Source organism: Nipponia nippon, unplaced genomic scaffold (genome assembly GCF_047370975.1).
Source record: "Nipponia nippon isolate SJK-2023a ecotype South Korea unplaced genomic scaffold, ASM4737097v1 scaffold_3, whole genome shotgun sequence".
Classification (NCBI taxonomy): domain Eukaryota; kingdom Metazoa; phylum Chordata; class Aves; order Pelecaniformes; family Threskiornithidae; genus Nipponia; species Nipponia nippon.
Window position 1 is genome coordinate 44,077,640 of NW_028262347.1, and position 21,877 is coordinate 44,099,516.

The following is a 21,877-nucleotide window of genomic DNA, read 5'->3' on the forward strand; positions in this document are numbered from 1 at the left end:
GTCTCAGCAATTAACCTTACTGGGAGAATTCCAATCCATCAGTCAGTTTTTAGCCTGAACCTTATATCTCGGGTACTCAGAAGACAGTATAGCCTCAAAGAAGAATTAGCTGAAGTTTCTGTGAAGTTCTGCAGCTTGAAATCAACATGGTGGTTAGGTCTTGTCCTGACTTTTTCTATTAATACAACTTGTTTGAAAAAGTAATCCATCAATCCATTTAATTCCATAGTTGTAGCATCAAATTATACTCCTTGTGTTCTCATCTGCTGTTTCATCAACACAAATGTAAAACAGCCTGATAAGATTAAATATCACACTGCTAAGGGACTACTGCTTCGTTAGAAGAATGGAATAAAAAAAATCGGCTGTTGCATCAGTTTTGCTGGAGCGAGGAACTTTTAAACTTGCGCTGAAATGCATTATGAGCAGTTTTTTTCCCTGCCAAATACTTGCAGTGTAGTGGCAGATTGGCTGTTGATTTACAAAAGATTTTTACCCAGTTTATTTTAAAACAGAGCCATAATTCTTCTCCTGTTGAGTGGCACTAAAGCAGTATTATGTGATGTAAGCAATTAAAAATAATTGCAAAGGCTTGAAAGCTAAATGCTAACATGCAAAGGCCAAATTCTAAACATTTTGCTTCACTTTCCTTAGACAAAATTCCTACTTGTTTCACTGCAGTTTTCGCCTTGCACTTCCTGATTTAAAGCACACACAGGATGAGATTAATAAAACAGATAATTGTGCTTTGTCTTCCAAATCTGCATCTTTCATTGTATGTGGTTATCAGTGCCCCAGATAAGTTTTATGTGTAAAATAGCCAAGTGTGAGCATACAGTGTTGATGTGTGACTCTGTGTTTTGTATTCTCAATTTACGTTGCCTGGATGCAGTGTCAACTCACCTCGAAAATTCTCACCCAATATGATTAAGTTCTTTTATGAGCAGTATTAATTACTGATGTGTATTTCTGATAATCTGAAACTTATTTTGACAGTGCAATATGTTAAAAGAATGTTTTGTCCCTTCTCCAACAGCATCACTTTCTAGAACATATATACATCTTTGCAATGCTTTTGCAACATATTTTCAGCTGTTTTGTTTCCATAGGTTAGCTTCAGTTGCACCTCACCACACTACTGGAACTTGCTGACATCAGAACATGGATGGGATCAGATAGCAGTGCTGGCTTGACATATTTTAATATATGAAGCATGAAGGTGAAAACTGCAGTCAGCAGTGCCAGTCAAATGGATTAATGCTGTTGCTGAAACTGGAAAAAAATGACTAGGGCAGGGTAAACTGATCATTTGCAGTAATTTTTTTTTAAATCTTTGTGTTCTCTCATCTTAATTTCAGTGATTTGAGAACCAAGGACTGGGATTCATTTTGTCCATTGTAGATACCTATAAGCTGGGTGTGTAAGTTTACAGTACAGACCTCAGCTGGTTTTACAGCCAGTGGAAGGGCAATTCATCTTATTTTAGTTCAACCTCTATTATAGGATGGGATGACTCATCTTCTAAGGGAGCTGTTTCTCGCCATTGACTATGAAGGAACATAGTGTCTGTCAATTAAATTAGGTCAGATGAACTTGCCGTGCAGCTTGCTGTGTCCACCTCCTGGAAATATAAATCATATCTGAAACTCAAAATACTTAAGGGAAATGCACAATTAGTTCACAGAAGTGGAAACAGCAAATGTTTTGGTGGAGTTGTATGGGCATTGGTAGTGAATCGAAACTTTAGGTTAATATTTACAGTTAAAAGATTTTATTTTTTATGGTTATCTGTTTTTCCCCAATAAATGGTGTATGGCTTTTATATCAGGAAGAAAGGAAGATAAGATACTTTTCTTCAGTTAAGCAGATGGTTCAATGAATGGGTCAGACGTGCTTTTGCCCCATGGGTGTATGGTATTCTGAAAAAAGATATGGGAAAATATCTGAGAAGTGTAAAATGATTTTGCTTGATGCTGACATATGACGCCCTCATCTAGTGTAAACATTAACTACTTCTTTTTTTGCCAAACCAAGTGGAGGTGTTACTTTAAGAAAATAAGTCTTAGAAGCAAAAATCCTTAAAAATTTGATCAGGTGTTTGGTAAAGTTTAATATTTAGGTCACAGTGATCAATTTCCTAAGAACTGGTGCCCAATAATTTCTTAAAATCATATCCTTTTAATGTGTTTTGTAGTGGAAATTTCAAATAATGACAATTAAAATTACCTCTAAAAACATCTCTATACAGATTTTGATATCAACGAGAAGTCTGTCTCCACAGTATATGCAACATGACCTTAGTCTTATTTTTCATAGGAAGTGATTGTACTGGTTACTGCAAAGCTGTGAGCCTGAGGGGATGGCTTTATATTTGTATTAGATCAATATCATAATTAGAGAAGAAACCTTCTACAATGTGACATATCTTAAATTAACCTTTCAAAGTATTTTGTGGGCAGTCAGGGTTCACAAATCATTTGGTTTCTCAACCATTTCTTCTCTGTGGAATTTTGATGAGGGAAGTTCATTAAATAATAAAAAAAACCTATTAGGACTTGTGTATGATGTATGATAGTAGGAATAAAGACAAAGCCAATGTTGCTAGCACTCTATTTATGAAATCAATCATACTTATAATTTGATTTTTTTGTCATGCCTTCTCAGAATCATTTTACAGTCTTTTTAATTTCACTTGCTCTTCTCCCTTTGTTTTGTTATCACTGGACATTTTTCTCCTGCCCCTTTTCTGCCTTCTCTTTTCAATTTCCTAAACAGATTATGAATCCAGTTAGAATCAAGGTGAACTTTTGAACTTAGTGTTCTTCAGCTGATTAGAAAATGGGCATAATAGGGAATCTCATTTTTAACAATGATTTCATGAGAGTAATTGAACAGCATCTTTCAGCTGGAGATCCCAAAGTGCTTTGTAGACATGAGGCAGTATTATTTTTGTTCAACAAATAATAGAAAAAGTGGACCAGATAAATTTAGGCATGCTTTTAAAAAATATTCACCTTTGAAGTAAGGTTCTGAGTCCTATAGGCACTCAAATTCTAGGTCGAGCTTTACCGAGGTAACTACCTCGAAGCTCCCTCTGAACCTGCTGAGAGCTGTGGGGATTCAGGATGCCTAAAAATCAGGAAAAAAGGATGAGGAGAGAACAATTTTTCGTTTATGGAATGAACAGATGAACTCAATACACAGGAAGTCTTCATCTTCCTGATGTATACATTTGTCTTACCAGCTAACTTTTTTATGGTACCATTATCCTCAGATGCTTAACTATGACATTAGAATGGTATTTCAAACACTTACCTTTTAAGGTTTTCACCAAAGTAGTTTTCCTCAGGCCCCAGAGACCTCAGGCACACAGGAACTTTGCATCTCTACTTTTCTTTAAAGGCGTAATGTACAAAGCATCTTGGAGAGTTTGATGGGTGAAAGAAAGAATATGGCTTATAACTGAGCCATAAACACTTCACTTTACAAGAAAGAGAGCTGGCTGATTTAATTAAGAAATTAGATAATGCTGTTATCTGTATTGGAGCTGTGATGATGCAACAGATTTGGGGTCCTATAAGAACTGGAAGCTGTGCCTGGGCACATTCCGTTGAGCTTCTATTGGGATCATTCAGAGATTATTATGGATTCAGCTGGGCCAGAAACAGGCAATTTTAGTATTATATAGTTTTGTTTTGCCACATAAAGTACAGTATGATTTTACAGTGCAAAGTATTTATAGCAATAATGATGTCTCTCACTTTATGTTCAGAGCACTCAGCTAGTTGCAATGCACCAGTTCCCAGAAATTTTGAAGTAATGGACAGATTAGTCTTTTTTGTGTGTGAAAAGTCATTTAAATATTTTTGATTATTAAAGAACTCTTTGCACTTGAGGAGAATTTACAAAGATAGTGGACAAGCTAAATTATCCAATAATAAAATCTTCTCTTTCCATGTAATTCCTGTTGTTGTTTTATATGTTTATTCATCATTTTTAGGTGACTTGTCCAATGTGAAAAACCTTTCATTAACTGTTGTTGCTTCCCTTGTCTCTAGCTAACATCTAACAGCAAGCAATTACTTTTATTTCCCGATCATGAGAGGAAACAACCCCTTCTTTTAAGTGGTATTTGGCTTTGAAGGTACTAATGATTAGAGAATACTTTTTAAAATATAAGATGCTAAACAGAGAGTCTCACCTATGTTCAGTCCTCTGTCATGAGGCTGTCACAAAAAGGACTTTCTTCTTAAAGAATAGTATTGCAGATACTATTAAATATTCTTTGTAAATACATCAACATTCGCATGTTTTGCCCTCGAAATCATCAAGGCATTTGCCGTTGACTTCAGCAGGATCAATATTCCTCGAATAGTATATGTTTGGTGTAAAGAATATGTATAGATTTCTTCTGTGTGGTACGTGCAGCAAAATTTACGAAATAGATTTGATTTTCCCCACCCATATCTTGCCCTCTTTTGCTTACTATTTTATTTTAATGGGCTAACTTATGCTTCCAATACCTGGCAATGAAACTTAGCTCAAATACTACAAAGGATGTGTTTTAAGATTTAATCTACATACAAAAATAATCCTATCAAAGAGTCAAGTGTGACTTGAAAATATATAACCTGCTGGTCTGATTCAGAATGAAAACTAATGTCACCTGATTAAAAAACAGATTCAGAGTGCATGTGTTGTATCTTGAATATTGGTGAATTTCTTGTTAGTGCTCAAGTTTCAGTGTAACCTAAAAGAAATTAGGGTAATTATTCAGAGGAAATATATCCATAAGAAGTGATAAAACCTTTTTGTTGCTGTTAGTAAAAACTAAACCTAGTGGAAAATTAAAATATACTTTTAATTTCTCTGGACAATGTGAAACAATATTGTATAGATTCAGCACTTTCAATCTAATTGAAGAGCTAGGCCTCACATCTGTGTTTCTACTGCAGTATGGTCTTCCCTGTCTTCCCAGCATGTACTCACGTGCAGCTGAGTGTTCACGCAAGTCATTTGCTGAGATCCACACTCCTGCCCACCTCTTTAGGCTGTTCCTCTCCTCCAGCAGTTTTTACCGTAGTCTTACCCATCTTACTCACTGTGGCCCATCATACTGCTGGCCTGCCTCTGTCCTTGTTGTTTACTGAGTAACTCAGACTCACCCATTCTCTCAGTGCGTTCCTATGGATACATTAGCTAAATACCTTTTCCATTTAATAATTCAAGTGTAAATATTCACATAAAAGTATTTGGTTTTAAGAAAATTTGATGGAGCATAACATCAAAATTTAAATTCTTTCATTTAAAAAAACTGTTTGGTGTTTCTTTACTTGTTTCCTTCAAATAATATATTGGAAAAGAATGAAAGGACATAATTTCCTTAAAGACTTTGTAAGACAGTTAATTTTTATAAACTCCTTTTTTTCCTCTGCAAAAAGAAAAATAAGTTTTGAATATTTTAAGCCAATTCAGTAATATTAAATCTAACTGAAACATAGAAGTAGGAAGCTGTCACCTTTTTGAGTGTTAATCTCCTGGTGATAATACTTTGTTTATTTTTTTCCACATGGTGTTCTTAGACAATATAAAATACTCCCCCATCTGTCCTGGTTTGGTTTCAACTGCTGCTAGCTGTGGCCGCTTCTGAGAGCGTTTGTCTTTGGGAACATCTTGATGTAGAACATCCCTTCAAAGGAACGATGTGTCACTCAAAGCCGAGTGCATGCAGGTGCAGCTAGAAAAAGGTGTTTACCGATGTGTCTGCCTCGTCACTCACAGTTGACACTCACATTGTGAGATTAAAAGGTTAGCAGCTTAAAGCTCAAAAATAACGCATCATCAGATGAATAGACTGGGAACTGGAATAGTTCTCTAAATCTTTATATTCTTATTGTTGCTGATGATTATATTAGCAAGTTTGCTGTTGTCAGTAGTCTGTTACCAGGTAATAACTGAGGGGACAAAATTTAAAGGCAGGCAGTATCATGTCTTAAAATTGCCAGAATTGCAAGTAGTAAAGAAATCATTAATTCAAGCAGATGAAATCTTTTTGTATTAAAATGATATAGTATCATGGAAAAGGTTAGAAAATAATGTCAGTGCATATGATGAAGGTTTTATGTAGAGTTTGCACGTGCCCTGTGTTTGATTTCCAGCGAATACTGAGGTAGTGTGCTTGAAAATATCTCTAGCAGAATAACGCTCTGTTCTTAAAAATATAACTTTGCACTTCCATGCATGGGTCTAATTCTGCAACCTAGGATAGGAATGTCTTCTGCTGACATTTTCAGTGAAAACTGAGGGATCCATTAAAAAGATTTTTGAACATCATGGAATCAGCCTATTACAGCTAATTTTTCTGTGGAATAATTGTTTATTTTTCCACCAGTTTTTAATAAATTCTTTACCATTTGTATAAAATAATTAAATACGTGGTTGACAAACTTGCCATTCTTACTGCACATCCTGGGCCCAATATTAGTCCAGAGATCTGCCTATTAAACATCCCTACCACTTGTGAATGTCACCAATTGCATACAAAGGTAGTTGTTTCCGTGGTACTGCATCTCTATTATAAAAGCTTTACCCTGACCATGCAGTTTGAATTTACAGACAGGAAAGATGTATGGATTGTTAATTAAAGAGTTACCTTTTTTAACACATTCTCTCCAGCTGTGTATTGCTGGGAGTTTCATGAGTTTTGAAGTGCTTTCTATGCCTCTGGGACCCCTTTACTTACTATTTCTCAATGTTAAAGGTCCAGCATGAGAGATTATTTTGAACCTTCTATGGAATTCGCTTACTTGGCTCTAACTTTGCAATAAATTTACTGCTATTCTGCTAGGTAGAATGTCAAAGTATTTGCTCTTTTTGCTTTTGTAGATAATTAGGCAGGAGTTTAGCTCTTGGGAAAGAAGAGTGTAATATTTTGCAGACGTAAAGAATGAGTGTAGAACTGCCTGGACTTAAGAGTTCTTGAGGAAAAGCTTTTTGGATAGCGATTTTTGTCATGATGAGTCTTCTCATTAGAGTCTTTCTTCTCCCTTAAAAATATCTTTAATTATGGTTTTCTGTGGATAACGCCTGCCACTTGTATGTTATCACATACATGTTTAGAGTTTACTAAGTTTGATCTACTTTGGTCCCATTTCTGAAGTGTACTAAGCAATAATAATTCAGCCAGAATTTATAGAATTGATGGCTCTGATTGAATGAATAAAGAGTCTGTGGCAGACAAAGAGAAGCTAAAGCCAGGAGTGTTCATAAACACTTCTAGTCTGTATGTGACGATAAGCAGGTGGCCGTACTCATACTGTATTGTGATTATGAAATTATTTCTACTTCAGCAGTCACTAAGGCTACTAATGCTGGAAGTCTAAGTCAGTACACTGGGGTAACTTATACCTAAATATTTTTAAAGGATTGGCAGAAGAGTGCTCTGGATTTTTAATATCGATTTTCATTATAGCTTGGAGCACTGGGCATGTTCCAGAAGCCTGTGGGAGTTAAGGTCATGCTAACATTTTTTTTTTTAAATGGGTGAGATAACCTAGGTAATTATAAGCCTGTCAGTCTGACATCAGTCTCAGGCAAAGTAATGGAAATGCAGGTGTGGGACTTGAATAATAAAGGATGGAACTCTGCTGAGGCCACAATATGTTTTATAAGCACAACTGTTAAAATATAAGAAAGGCAGCTCAAGTTACAGAACGGGGGGTGCTACCCAGGAAAAGCATTTAGATGCCATAATGAGTAATAATAATGGATAAAGCTTAAGTTTTTCATCCAGAACAGTAGCCAACAAGAGCTAATATAATCACTGAACGTATAAACAGGCAATATAGAATAAAACTAAGGAGATCATTTTGTCTCGTCTGCTCTGTGCAGCTTGAGAATACAAAACCTAATCCTATTTCCCACTATTCAGCAAGGATGTTGGAAATCTGAAGAAGGCTTGAAGAGCAGCAAGACTCGTTAGAAAATGTTCTGTATAGTGATACATTATCTTGAGGAGTTTTATTTAATTCACTCAGCAAACAAAATCATTAAGGGAAGACCTGATATTAGTCTATAATTGTATACATGGAGAATAGAAAACTGAAAACAGAAGGATTAAAACCTAGTGGACAAAGATGTAAACAGATTAGCAATTGAAAGTAGATGAATTCATACCATAAATAAAGAACCATGGTGACACCTTTGAAAATAGCAGTGGTGAATTCTTTAAGACGGGTAGTTTATAAATCAAAGTCGTGATTTTCTAAGACAGAATCTCTGCTACAAATAGGAATTTCTTCTGGGAATTCGCAAGCCCTTTGTAATACTGCAGGTCAGACTGCGTGATAACAATGGTCCCTTCTGGCTTGCTAATCTGCCTCTGTGTGTCAGCAAAGCAGGTATGGCTTTGAGTTGTGCTGACAGTAATGCGTGGCTGTAATCGGGTCTCAGCACATGGTGTTGTGCTAGGATAGGCCTCTGTAGATACCCACTGGCCCATGGGGTGATACCCTCCAACTGGCTCCTGATCATGAGAGTAATGCTGAAAAATCATACTGTTTTAGCATTGACAATAAATAGAGTATTTCAATTTCAGTAATTTACTTTCAGAGCCAAGAATAAGACAAACAAGAAACCTAAACATAAGTAACAATGTGAGAAGGTCTGCTTACTCTTGAAGAAGGTTTTGCAAGTATCAGTACCACATTGCAGAATGCTTGTTCCGTTTAGCTTTAGTTTGGTTTGGTTTAGTTTAGTTTAGTTCACTTTACTATGGGTGAATATCTCTACAACTTTGCAGGTGACCCCCCATCAAACCTTTCTGTGTACTGTGTAGGGAATACTTGGTCATTTTACAGGACTAATTTAATACTAGTTTCACTGTACAGTTACCAGGCTGTGGCATTAAGAATATGACATTTTCAGTCATTACTACTTACATCCTTCCAGTAAATTATTTAAAAGTTATTATGAGTTCTTATTAATCACAGTATAAAGTTAATGTGGGAAGCGTTACAAAGAGCAAAACTGAACACATTTTACTTCTTTCACAGAAATATTTTAGATTATCAGAATAAGCATATTTTAGTTGAAATGAAATATTTTAATATTTTTCATTTTTAGCCTAATATTATAATACTTTTTCTTTACAAATGAGTGTTAAATAGTACCATTGCAAGTATCTGTATAGATCTCTGAAAATATGTGCATAAACACAGAAAGATAAAGAACTCACAGCAGCATTAAGAACAAACTGTATTTTATCGTTCATGGTACAGAGATTGCAACCATTTGCTTTAAACTACAGACTTCAAATACAGAGTGTATATATCTTCTCCATTTAAAAAATATCCTTTTACTCTAATGTTTATTTTGTTTAATTTACCATATGACAAAAAAAATATGCACAATGTCATACTTGATTGTGCCTATGTGTTTATGTTGCAGTACCTACTAAATGAATCAGAATATATTCCAAAGTATGTGTTGGTATTTTTAGGAATTTTCTTTTGCCCCACCCCATTTTAGATCTTTGTAAGAATTCTGCAAGTGGTTAAGTGAGCATGATCTCGAAAAGACTGCGGTAAGTAAGTGCACTAAAGTGAGAAAATATTCAAGAATATTTCAGATTTCTATGGACTTTATTTTTTTCACTCACTTTCTTGGCTCTTCAGTAAGAAAGGGTAGTTAAATGACTTTAATTATGTGTCATGCTAATTAAAAAATATTTGAGCACTCTGCAGATTAGTGTTGGTCTTGAGGCGAGAAAATCCATCGGGTGAGCACACTTGATTATCATTAATAGAATTATACTTTTTATTATCTGAGTTAACTTTTGTGTGTAAAAACCTGCCACAATTAGAGCTTTGCTCTACTCATGTCACTGGTGTAATGACAGCACTCCAGCTCTGGGGGGCAGATTGGGGCTATGCTGAAGCTGAGTGTAGGTCTGAACATCAGGGGGACTATATTAATTTGTGCCACCTCGCCCTAGTGCCGTCACGTATGTGCAGGCTGGTGCGAGGTTTGCTCTGGCTGCTCTGCTGATATCAACAGGTGAGAGCTATACGCAAGTGAGAAATGTGAAGGGAATTCACACTTGTCCACATCTGGTTGCTTTTCAGCTTTTTGATACTGCTCAGGCAGGTGGACCGTATGCTTGGGCAGTTTCGTCGATTATAAAAATTGCTTATGATCATGTGTGAGACCACTGGCATCTTTGTCTGCTTTGTGTACTCTGTTTACCAAACAAGAACTTAATGAAGAAGGAGCACTGAAAGAAAAAAAGAGAACCTGAAAAAGAACAGAACATAACAAGATAATGCTTAAGAAGAAAGAATTCTGCAATCTCAGGGGGTTTTTATTGTTATTATTATTACTGAATATTGCCTCCTTGATTTCAGGTTCTGAAAAAGACGTGTAGTTGCACATATCAAGCAGTGATGTCTCTGACTACTAAAAAAAAAGAAGAACCCAAATCACTATAAAAATACTTGTAGCATAACGAACTTCACCCGTTTACCTTACCTAGTCTCTAAGTAGCTAACAGATTCTCTGTGGCACAAAATGGGATTATATGAGTGGCGATCAGAATTTGATATTTGTTTCCTCAGTATGCGGGACTTTCTCCAGGTTCTTTAGTTCTTGTTGGTGCTTCTTTTGTGAAGGAGACAGATAAAGAAAAAGTGTAAAGTAACAGAATTTCTGGTGTTTCAGTACTGATTCCATTTCTGATGTTAGTTGAGAGAGAAAAGAGTAGGGGGTTAATGTTAACATCACCAGTCATAGCTGCAGGTCTAGCACAGGAACCATAAAACCCGTGATGACTTGACTTAGTTTACATGTTCTAGAACCCATGGAGCCATAGGACATGCTGTAGGGCCCTGCATTTTCTCTTCAGGTACTTGGCTTGTTGCATTAATTCTCATGAAAGCTCTGTCTGAGCAGGTAGCCTATAACAAAGCATTTAAGGGAATATAATTGGATATGTTAGATGTATAAAACACTATGGAAGACAACAATAAGTTTTCAAGATCTCATGATGGCTGTTGATAAAACACTGAAATCTTTGCCACACTGTCTAGATTTGAAGCTATTGAAATGGTTAAGCCATCTAATGTACAGCAAACATAAAACCAAAACTGTGTTTCAGCTAACGGCAAACTTTTCTGTATCAGCACGGCAGGAAAAGCCCTTCTCTGAAGCTCTCTGAATCACCCCATTTTGCTGAAAAGCCATGGAGGCACAGGTTCAGATTGTGGCTCTTCTTGTTATGGTCAATGTGGTCAAGTGACCTCATCTCCAGTCTTCCCTACTACTCTATCTGTAGAAGATGCAGACTGACTTCCTGACTCCCCACATTCTGTGTTTTTTCTATGGTACAGAGAGTGCTTTGTTCCCTTGAACTACAGCGTCCTTCGCAAAAGAGCCCCAGACTTTTATGCTATTTGTTCTGTGCAAATAATTAAGATGTTCATAATCATGGCACTTCATTGTATTAATTAATTTTAAAGAGTAATTACTGTAGTAAGGGGCTGCTTACTTAAGTATTATTAAAAATGAGAACGTTTGTGAGAAAAGGCTAGCTGAAAATAATAAAATGGAGGAAGCAGAATGCAACATAGTAAAGGCAAAAAAGTAAAAACAGAAAAGATTGAACACTGCAAGCTATGATCTGGGTTACTTACGATACATCTTTGATTCACAGTGGTGGATGTTTTGCTTGAGTGATAAGAAAAGTATTGGGACTGTGTAGATTGATATAGAATTTCAACCGTGGTGTGAAAGTAGTGTACATCACAGGTATGAGAATAAACACACGGCTTTCCTTTCAAATGGAGCAGCAGACAGCAACAATATGACTTCCAGTGTGCTGCCCTCATGCAAAGTGGCTGTGTTTGCTTTGTAGAACTTTATCACTCTGTGGTAAGTCCCAATGCAGTGTCGTGACATCTTAGCTCACTGTAACCCAAGCGTGTCAGCCCGGCCCTGGGAATGCGTGACTCTGACTTGGTATCTGGCTTCGCAGATCTTTTGACTCTCCTTCCTGGCTGAATAAAAGGGAGAAAAGAGACTTCATTGAGTTTGTATCTCATGTTTGTAGTCTGTCAGGGTGGTGCAAGCCATTCATCTGTTTTCCTGAAGAAGTGCTGTGGAATTGCTAAGAATTACATGCAACTAGAGGGCTCCTGTGAACTCTGCACAGGTGACCATGGGCTAATGGGTGGGGAGGTTTACAGGGCATGAATCAGAGTATACAAAATCCTGAGACTTTTCATGTCACTGTATAATGTTCCCAATATTAAAAAAAATTCTCCCCATCCTTCTCTCCATCAGATGTCTGCCAACAGATATAGAATTTATTAATGTTAGTTGATTCTTAATGTTATTTGCCTGTATATATGTCCTTTAGCGTTGAATGTCATTGTTTCTGTCTGTGGTCTAACAGCTCCCTGCCACCAAAGTCAGGAGTATCATTTCCCTTTCTGCACACTCACCAGTTCTCCTAACTCTGGAACTTCCTGTGAGCCAATACATTTTACTAATCCAACAAAAAGATAAACTAGTAGTAGAAGATGGATAGTTTACATCTGTACTAATAAGTAGAATTATTTCATAGCAGGGGCCACTGAACATCGAGGAGAGTGGACAGAGTTTGTGAAATCACATAGCCAGGAACAGGGAAAGGAATAAGGAGGAATGAAGGCAAAACGTCCTCTTTTCAGTATCAATAAGCCCTTGAATCAGGTCAGTTCCTTACAGCCCCCCATTTTGATCTTATACATCCAAAATCACATCCTTTTCTCTGTTACCTCAGTTTGTCTCATGAAAGTTATATCCTCTCAATGCAGTGTTTGCCTCTCCTTCCATTTTCTTAAACCACAGAGCCACAGCTTTGGTACTACCCCCTTAAACACTAGAGGTCAAGACAGGCACTACAGTACAGCCAACATATTTCCTTCTAGCAATAATTAATTTTTTTTGCATTCGTAACCAGATGTCTGGAAAATAATAAAATCATTAAGAAGACACAGCTGTAGTTTTTACCAGACAAAAAAAATTGTTCCTTGTTCTGGTGTCAGCTATGGGATTGCTAGTTAGAGAGTACATATTTTAGGTTTGACCGCAGGGTGACTGCTTTGCATGCAAATGACCTGTGCTGCATCACCAAAGGAACAGGCTCGGTTTCCACAAGTTCTCTATCGAGTCCTTACATTGCTCTGTACTTTTCTACCCTTGTCTTGCATGATTTGCTAGTCCTACAGCTTACAGTTTTTATCCCTACACATAGGAATGTGTAGTTTCCTGAAAAAAAAGAATTGATCAACTTTTTTCCATTATAAAGTACCTTGGTTTTAAGTGTTAATATAAAACATAGGTGAGCTTAAATATGAAACATAGACACAAGCTCCAGAAGAGAATAAAAACAGCCAAAAATAGGCTGATTCTTTACCCCAGTATAAATACTGAGGAATTATGAATTTGCTGCCAAACTGTAGTAACATTTTTAGACTAATGGGGGGGTTTTGTGTCTTTTTCATATTAAAATGGTAAAATCTGTAAGTTTTATGACTGAAACAGAAGTTGTGCATAAAAAACGAGTGGACTAAAATCAGATCTGTACTACTTTTGTAGTAAATCTATAGTATAGCTTTGGACTCTTCAACACAATTTTACTTATTCATTGATAAATACAATTTGCATATGTGTATATGTGTCTAATATGTGTGATATTATGATACGGTAATAATATATTACCTTGCCAGTATAGTTCATTATGTTATCCAGTCTGTATCATCAATTTTAGTTTCCTTTTTTGGTGTATTTGGATGTGCACCAGGACCCAGCTTTGACAGAGGTATGGAATTAGCATATTGTTTCTTGGGGAATGCCCTTGAACGTGCCTGAGTTGCCGTCTTGTCTGAGACGTGAGCAGCATTGCTTGCAGAAAGGGTAGAAGTTTGTTTCAAGCAGTATGCAGTAATCCTGTGTTGCTGTGCCTGCTTTAAAACCTCAGGAAAGCTCTTCAGATTGTCAGGATCGTTGTTCAATGAGTAGCAAGCAGCAGTGATGGACAGGTTTGTCACCTGGAAGGTCAGTGCTAGGTCACTTTACAAAGCAGTTTGGTAGAACTTCAAAAAGGGTCTGCGTGGGAGGCCAGGTAAGAATCTAATCTCATTTTGTGGCCTGAAGAGATCACCAAGGAATGAAAAGCAAACCTAAGGCTTGCTTCTGTACGGAGGGTGAGGGAAGGGTGTGATGTGCTGGGGGAGGCATGCAATGTACATTATCTAAATTTGGCTTTTTTTCATAGATGTATTTATTTTCAGAAGTTTATTTCAAATTTAAATAGGGATGTGACTGACAACCTAACTGAATATTAAATGCTACCAAAAATCAGCCTTGGTGTGACCAACCAAGAGAGACAGGCAACATGACTTTTTATTAATATCACATGCCAAGGAACATTGTGTCACTTGCTATGATGAATGGAACAAAATGTTGCTTTCTGGCGCAAAGCTTAGAAATGGAGGAAATTGCAATCAATCAAATACAGCAACATTAGTGACACTTCGGTGAAAAATGTAGTAGAAACCTAGGAACTTAGCCGTGTAACTATCTCCCGTTGTTGCTCATTCAGCTCATGTGCAATCCCATTGGGAGATTTAAGTTTTATTCTCATCACACTTTTAATCAAGACTTTATTGTGAGAAGTAGAATTCCATTTAAATGTCCATGAACTGTTGCTTGAGGGCTTTTTTTTTTTCCTCCAATGTTTTTCTTATCATTTAAATTTGAGAATGTCTGCATGTGCATTCAATGTAGCGTATTTTAATATATTTATTTATGGTAGTCATGTTAGACATAGAAGGAAGTATAAAATTTTTCTTTGACCTTGGTAAGATGACATGCTGCAAAGTTTCAAAGAACACTGGTCCATATCAACAAATGCCATTTTACACCTAAGGTAAACCCAGCCAATGACAACAGATTTGGGTGCAACAGAATTAGGGACACAAAACAAAAAGCCAATCGTAGAATTTGTTTATATACTTACTTCTCAGTTGATGAGAAGTTTTAGTGTTGTATAAGTTATTTGAAATACATTTCACTGTATCTACACATATATATGGCATCCTAAACAAGTTCGGCTCCATGAATTTTGTAGCAAATAATATTGCCAGGAGCTTTTTATTTCCCACATAAGGAACAGCAGCTGCATGTGCATGTACGCCTTTCTGTGTGTTAAATTGAATGGCCATTTTTTGTTACATATTACACTGTCTTATATGCTGTGTTTTCAGTATTTCTTCCTGTTTAAAAATTGGCGTCACACCTGGGAGTGAAAGAACAGCTGATATTAGATAAAACTTGCAAACAGATAATGATATTTTATTTTACTTTTATTTTTTCTTCTTATTTTAATACAGTAACTGTTTACTGATCATAGATTTTACTTTTCTTCATGAAGAAAACATCTCTGCTATTATAATCTACTTGTCACCAATAGCCTTGGACAGAAATCAAAGCAGTTGTCATTGTTGAAACTGCAGCCACCATTTTGGCCTTTTTGTCTTGAAAATCAAGAGGATTAAACATCATTTAGCTTTATCTTTGTCCACAAAAAAAGTAAGAACAAGAATCGTAAGAGCTGGGAAAACTGAAACTAAACTGATAAGAGGAAACGCATTAAGATTCAGACTTACAAGACTTTTCTAAGTCTAGATTCAGTAGATTTTAATAATTCCTAAATGCCTTTTTAAATATAGGTCATAATGCTTTAGGAGCAAAAAATCACATTTCTAGTAAAATACATTTTGACAATTGTTGTGGAACAAATGCTCATCCCCATGACACCAGAAGAATCCAAAATTACCATCTTGAATTAATTGTTGTTACTTGGGGTTTTTTCTTAGGATGAATAGGGACAGCTTCTGATCTTCCACTAGTAAGTGTTATTGCATTGATTACTGATTTTAATTACACCTTATAAAGAATGCAATGTTACAGAAAGCCATTCATGTACAGATGAAGTTCTGATTCTCCATGAGACAATATCTAATATACTGGGATAGATTTTGCTCTGAGATATGTAAGTATAAATCTGGATTAACTCTATTGAAATCAATGTCATTTTTACAGTTAATGTGTTTTAGCAGTATTTCTGAGAATAGAATGTGGCCTACATGTTTTTAGATGAGAAATGGAAAAGGAGACTCTAGAAACAGCATCTAATATTTACTCCCTCATAATCTCACTTGGTTAAATTAAGTAAAGAAACAGTTAGGGGTTTATTTCATTTAAATATATAATTTCATTGCTGTTAAGCTGGTTTCACAAGCACTGAGACCCAATAGAAGTGCTTGTTTACTTCTTTCTGTATTGTACAGAATTCTACAGAAGAACTTTCTTTTTTGTCCTACAGAATATTTCTCTCATTTGAAAGTTTATTTTTTATTTGTCTAATCATTTTATTTGCCTGTTCATCATTGCTGAATAACTCGGAGAAGTCTTTCACTTAATTTCCTGTGTGACATTCATCTCCTAGCCTCTACCTCCAAATCAAAGTATTTCCATTAGTTTCCATCACTGTTTTGTTCATTCTGTTATGAAACAACAGGAATCCTTGCTTATGGGAAAAGCCTCTATTAAAACAACAATAAATTTTATTTTATCTGGTATTTATTCTTTCCCATCCACTTCCATACAAATTCTAGTTTACTTTGGTCATATACTGTTGTTTGCTTATAACTTTGGTTCTAAGCTGTGTATGAAGTGGGTGTATATGTACAGAAGTTTATCGTGGCATCCAGTGATTTCCACTACCTCACCAAATGGGACATCAAGTTTTGAGCTGTGTCAGTCTGGCCAAGTGTAAAACAGATCCACCCATGAAAGTTTAGGGGGAACTTTTGCTCCTTGTTTACAACATTATTAGTAAACACAGATTTTATTAGATGTATTCTGAGATTTTATTAGCTATATTCTGTGTAAAATAAACAAATAAATAAACATACATATATACACATACAGAGATATATACATTTTTCTTTTATTTAAATATATAGTTATTATATATATTTATATATAAATGTATTTTTTTAAATATATATTCCTTTGCCTTCAAATAAGAGACTTCTAGCCACAGTTTCATTTAGCCTTACCAGAAGTCCATATGTAGCTGAAGTATTGTGAGGTACTAGACTCAGTGATGTGAACACTGTGGCAACAAAAATTTGAGGTATTTTAGCCATGTATCACCAGTCTGTAGGGACTTCTGAGTATTGCTATATTTATTACTTTATTGTCTGTCTCACTTATCATCCACCTAATATATAGTTTATTTTTCTCACTTTAAAGACCATTAAGTCTGAAACAAATCTACTTTGCATTTTGTAATACACCATATTGTTTTATACTGAAAGATAAGTTTGAAGAAAAGTATAGCAATAAAGTTTATCCTTGAAATAATATTTAATCTTTTGGTATGTGTAAGCTGTAATAAATAACACTGTTATTAAAGGTTAAGTATTGGAACAGAGAGGGAAATTGGAGGAAAAGAGTAAATATTAAAGTAAAATAAATTGATCTTTGTCCTTTTTACAAAGGGCTAGATGACTATGAATTCTGAAATTTCTTTCCTAATTTTGAAAGGCAACAGATGAGAGGGTTTTAAAATCTCTTTTGAAAGATCACTTGTTGGTTAAACTGAGTCATAAGAGCTTATATGCAATTTTTCTGTAAATCAGAGGCAAGGAACTCAAAAACATTTAGACAAATTATGGAGAACTTGTCTGCTTATGTCTGGTACTATTTTATGTTGAAGAGTAACACAATTGTTATTCAAAATATGACATTTTGTCTAGTGAGGTAATGAGAATCAATGGAATATACGCTAAACTATCATCTCGAATTTTTTTCTCATACATGAAAATTTTTGGGGAAAAAAGATGTGAGGTTCACATGTAAAGTAAGGCAGTCTCACTCAGCAAAAGCAATGCAAGATATCAGCATTCTGTAAATGCTGTAGGAAGGACAAAAAAGAAAAGTTCTTCCTGTGGAAAGATCCGTATAAAAATCGTTTTTGTGATAGAGAAGGAGGAGGAAAAATTAACATCAATATTAAAGTGCAGTTGGGTTGGATCAGAAGTCTTGATGATGCATCTGGGAGCAGAATAATGTAAATCACTGCAGGTATAATTATGAAGGTAATTGCAATGCAGTATAAGTAGTACCAAAAAATGAAATTAAAAAATTGCAAAGCAAATAAAATCACGAGCAGCCAAAAGACAAAAAGTTTATGATAAATGGTTCATTTAGACCTGCAGTGCTGTGTGGGCAAAATTGGATTGCAATCATAGCCATTTCAAAAATGAAAACATTAAGAGAAAAAGGAAATTGGACAGAAATGCCATGGAAATTACAGCCTTTGATCCGTTTTTGAAGAACCTTTTATAAGACATCATCGTGAGTGGGCAGCAAATTCTTTCCAATCTCCTCATAAAGCACTTGTGAAAGCTTGGAGACCATGAGACTGAAATAAACGTTTTAGCACGGATTGTGGGAGCGTATCTCTCTCTGCTGACCTTTTTTAGCTTTTATAAGCAGCACAAAATTGCACTGAATCTTTAGTGCAATAATATAGAATGTAGATAATATATGCAATTATATAGAACATAGCTTAGCACAATGATACAGAAAGGAGACTATTTTCTGTAGTAGCACTAGCCTTTCATTAATTTTCCATCAAAATCAGGAACTATAGGTGGGGACAGACTGCATGTTGTTTTTAGAGATGTGTTAGATAGAGGTGCAGATGGGTTTTGCGGCTTATGACTTTGAGGGCTCACTTAGTCTAGGCTGAGTAAGTCTTTGTCTAAGCTTGCCACAAGTTATATTCCTGAGGAAGGTTGTGTCTTTTTCTTCTTAATAATACATCGTTTTGAACCTTCTGGGTTATCCTGCTGTCTTGAGGAAGTTACGATGTCTCAACATGGAAATTCAGTGTATATGCAGAGAAAAGAGGTAAATTGTTAACATCAGCAATATACTGTAATTGCCAAAGCATAGCCCAGCTCTGCACTAGCTAAAATTAGATTAAGCTCTGAGGCCATAAAACAAAGATGATCATAGACTTGTTCAATCACTATTAAAATATCTGTAATTCTGTTGTAAAACATTAATGTATGGATGTATTTGGCAATGCTCCTTATTAAATACCAGTAATTAAAATCAAAATACATTGGGTTAGCTGTCCCATTCTTTAAAGTCTGAGTAATTAGCTTTCAGGTAATTGGTCAGATTAGTAACTGTACGTAAAATGATTATTGTCGATGAAAGAAATATGTTACATCCTGATTTGAAGGATCATGAATGCTGTCACATAAAAGAATAAGCACAGTATATTACATTTCAGTAAACAACAGCTGGATTCTTCCAAGAGTGCTGCTTAAATCAGATTCAAGCTGCCTGAAGCAAAATCCCTGTTTATTTTCGTATTTTATTTGACTTGACTGGGTTCTGTTTTCATTAACATTTTCTATCTGACCTTTTGAATTAGAGAACCTTTTCATTCTGCAGAAAAAGTCTTCTTTGAATTTGTGAAATTTAGGGTCTCTTCTTTTCTTGACTTTCTGTAATATTATTAAGATGGAAAATACACTCCATTATATCCAAATAAAGATTATAGGAAAAATTAATATAAAAATAGTAAAAATGTTTACTTGTTTGTAGACTATTTGATTTTTTATTTTGGATTATTGGATTATTAAATGGGTGGTGGAGACAGAGCTGTATTTTGCCATTGTGCTGCTGCTATTATCATTATTAATCATTTATGTAGTTTATGTATAGCTGCTGTTCACATCTTGGGCAAATAAAAAAATGTCATCCATGCCCTGAAGTGTTTGCAATCTAAATTAGACAAAAGAGCAACAAAAGAGATAACAGATGATAGCGGTTGGCTCTAGGAGTGGGAGGTTTGGAAGAATATGCTATTGTTTACCTGCTGTCCTCTTACCACTTTCCGTTTGCAATGCTTGCTTTTAACAGACTGCAGACTTGCTGAGGGTACACTCTGCCCCATCATCCAGACATTAATGGAGATGTTAAACAGCACTGGACCCAGTACTGACCCCTGGGGTATAACTGCTAGTTACTGGCCTCCAACTAGACTGTGTACCACTGATCAGCACCTTCTGTGCCCGGCTGTTCAGCCAGTTTTCAATTCACCTCGCTGCCTGCTCATCTAGCTCATACTTCATCAGCTTATCCTTGAGGATCTTACAGGAGACAGTGTCGAAAGCCTTACTGAAGTCAAAGCTGACAATAGCCACTGCTCTCCTCTCCGCTACAAAACCAGACCTTTCATCATAGAAGGTTACCAGGTTGGTTAAGCATGACTTCTCCATGCTGACTACTCCCAATCACTTTCTTGTCCTTCATGTGCTTGAAAATGGTTTCCGGGATTACCTGCTCCACTGCATTCCCAGGGAAGGAGATGAGGCTGACCAGCCTGTAGTTCCCTGGGTCCTCCTTCCTGCCCGTCTTGAAGTTTGAAGTGATATTTGCTTTCCTCCAGTCTTCTCTGAGTCACCTCTCTCAGTTGCCACAATTGTTCAAAGATTATCAAGAGTAGCTTTGAAATGGCAGCAAGCAGCTCCCTCAGCACTTGTGGGTGCATCCCATCAAGGACCATGGTCTTACGTATGTCCAGTTTGCTTAAGTATTCCCTGGCCTGATCCTTTTCCACCAAGGGGACATCTTCCCTGCTCCAGACTTTCCCTTTGGTCTCCAGGGCCTGGGATTCCTGAAGGTCGATCTTGCTAGTAGAGACTGAGGTGAAGGAAGTATTCAGTACTCAGCCTTTTCAATGTCCTGTGTCACCAGGTCACCTGCCACATTCAGCAGTGGGCTCACATTTTCCCTAGTCTTCCTTTTGTCACCTTTGCACTTATGGAAGCTCTTCTTGTTGTCTTTAACATCCCTTGCCAGGTTCCATTCCAGGTAGGCTTTGGCTTTCCTAACTTCATCTCTGCATGTTCAGCCAGTATCTCTATATTCCGCCTAGGTTGCCTCTCCCTGTTTCCACCTTCTGCATGCTTCATTTTTTCTGTTTGAGTTTTGCTGGGAGCTCCTTATTCATCCATGCAAGTCTCCTGGCATGTTTTGTCTGGCTTCCCGCTTGTTGGGATGGAGCAGTTGCAGCTCTTGCAGAGAAAAGTCCCAGCTCTCGCAGCCTCTCCTCATATGACAGGTGCTCCAGTCCCTTAATGATCTTTGGGGCTCTTCTCTGGGCACATTCCAGTATGTCCATGTCTCTCTTGAGATGGGGAGCACAGAGCTGGACACAGCACTCCAGATGTGGTCTCCCCAGTGCTTCCTTTACAGATGGTCATAGCAAGGGTTTTAAGTAACGAATGTGGCAAGAGAAGATTGTGATTGATATGTGACTAGCACTTTCATAAGGGTAAGAGGAGTGAAGTTTGCAAGAAAGAAAAGAGAATGAAAAAAAGCAATCTGAAGAGTCAACAGAGGAAAGTCAGTGGGGTGGAAAGCACAACTAATTGGAAGCAGCGAAATAGAGCAGAAGGATGAGATACATATATTGGGAAGGTGAGTGGGAGGGTGAGGATAAGAGGAAGTAGCTAAAGCTTGATAAAAAGTTAATTGAAGGCAATGGGAATCTTTTATGTTTATTTCAGCAGATTCTGGTTAGGGAACAGGTTGTAGAAGTGGCAGGTTGTTAGAAATAAGATACACCCTGTCTAGACTTCAGATTTCCTAAAGCTCAGCCATAACAAGTGCCTCTGGGGCTTTGAACCTCCTTTCTTGGGCTGGTGGCTGACGATTGCTTTGCTACCTCGGTTGGATGTGT

At 36.5% G+C, this 21,877-nt stretch overlaps 1 protein-coding gene across 3 annotated transcripts in view; it reads left to right on the forward strand.

Annotated features, from left to right (window-relative positions):
• Positions 1-21,877, forward strand: part of SYT1 (synaptotagmin 1) — a 360,726-nt gene that overhangs the window by 170,553 nt on the left and 168,296 nt on the right. The gene's annotated exons all lie outside the window — the stretch shown is intronic.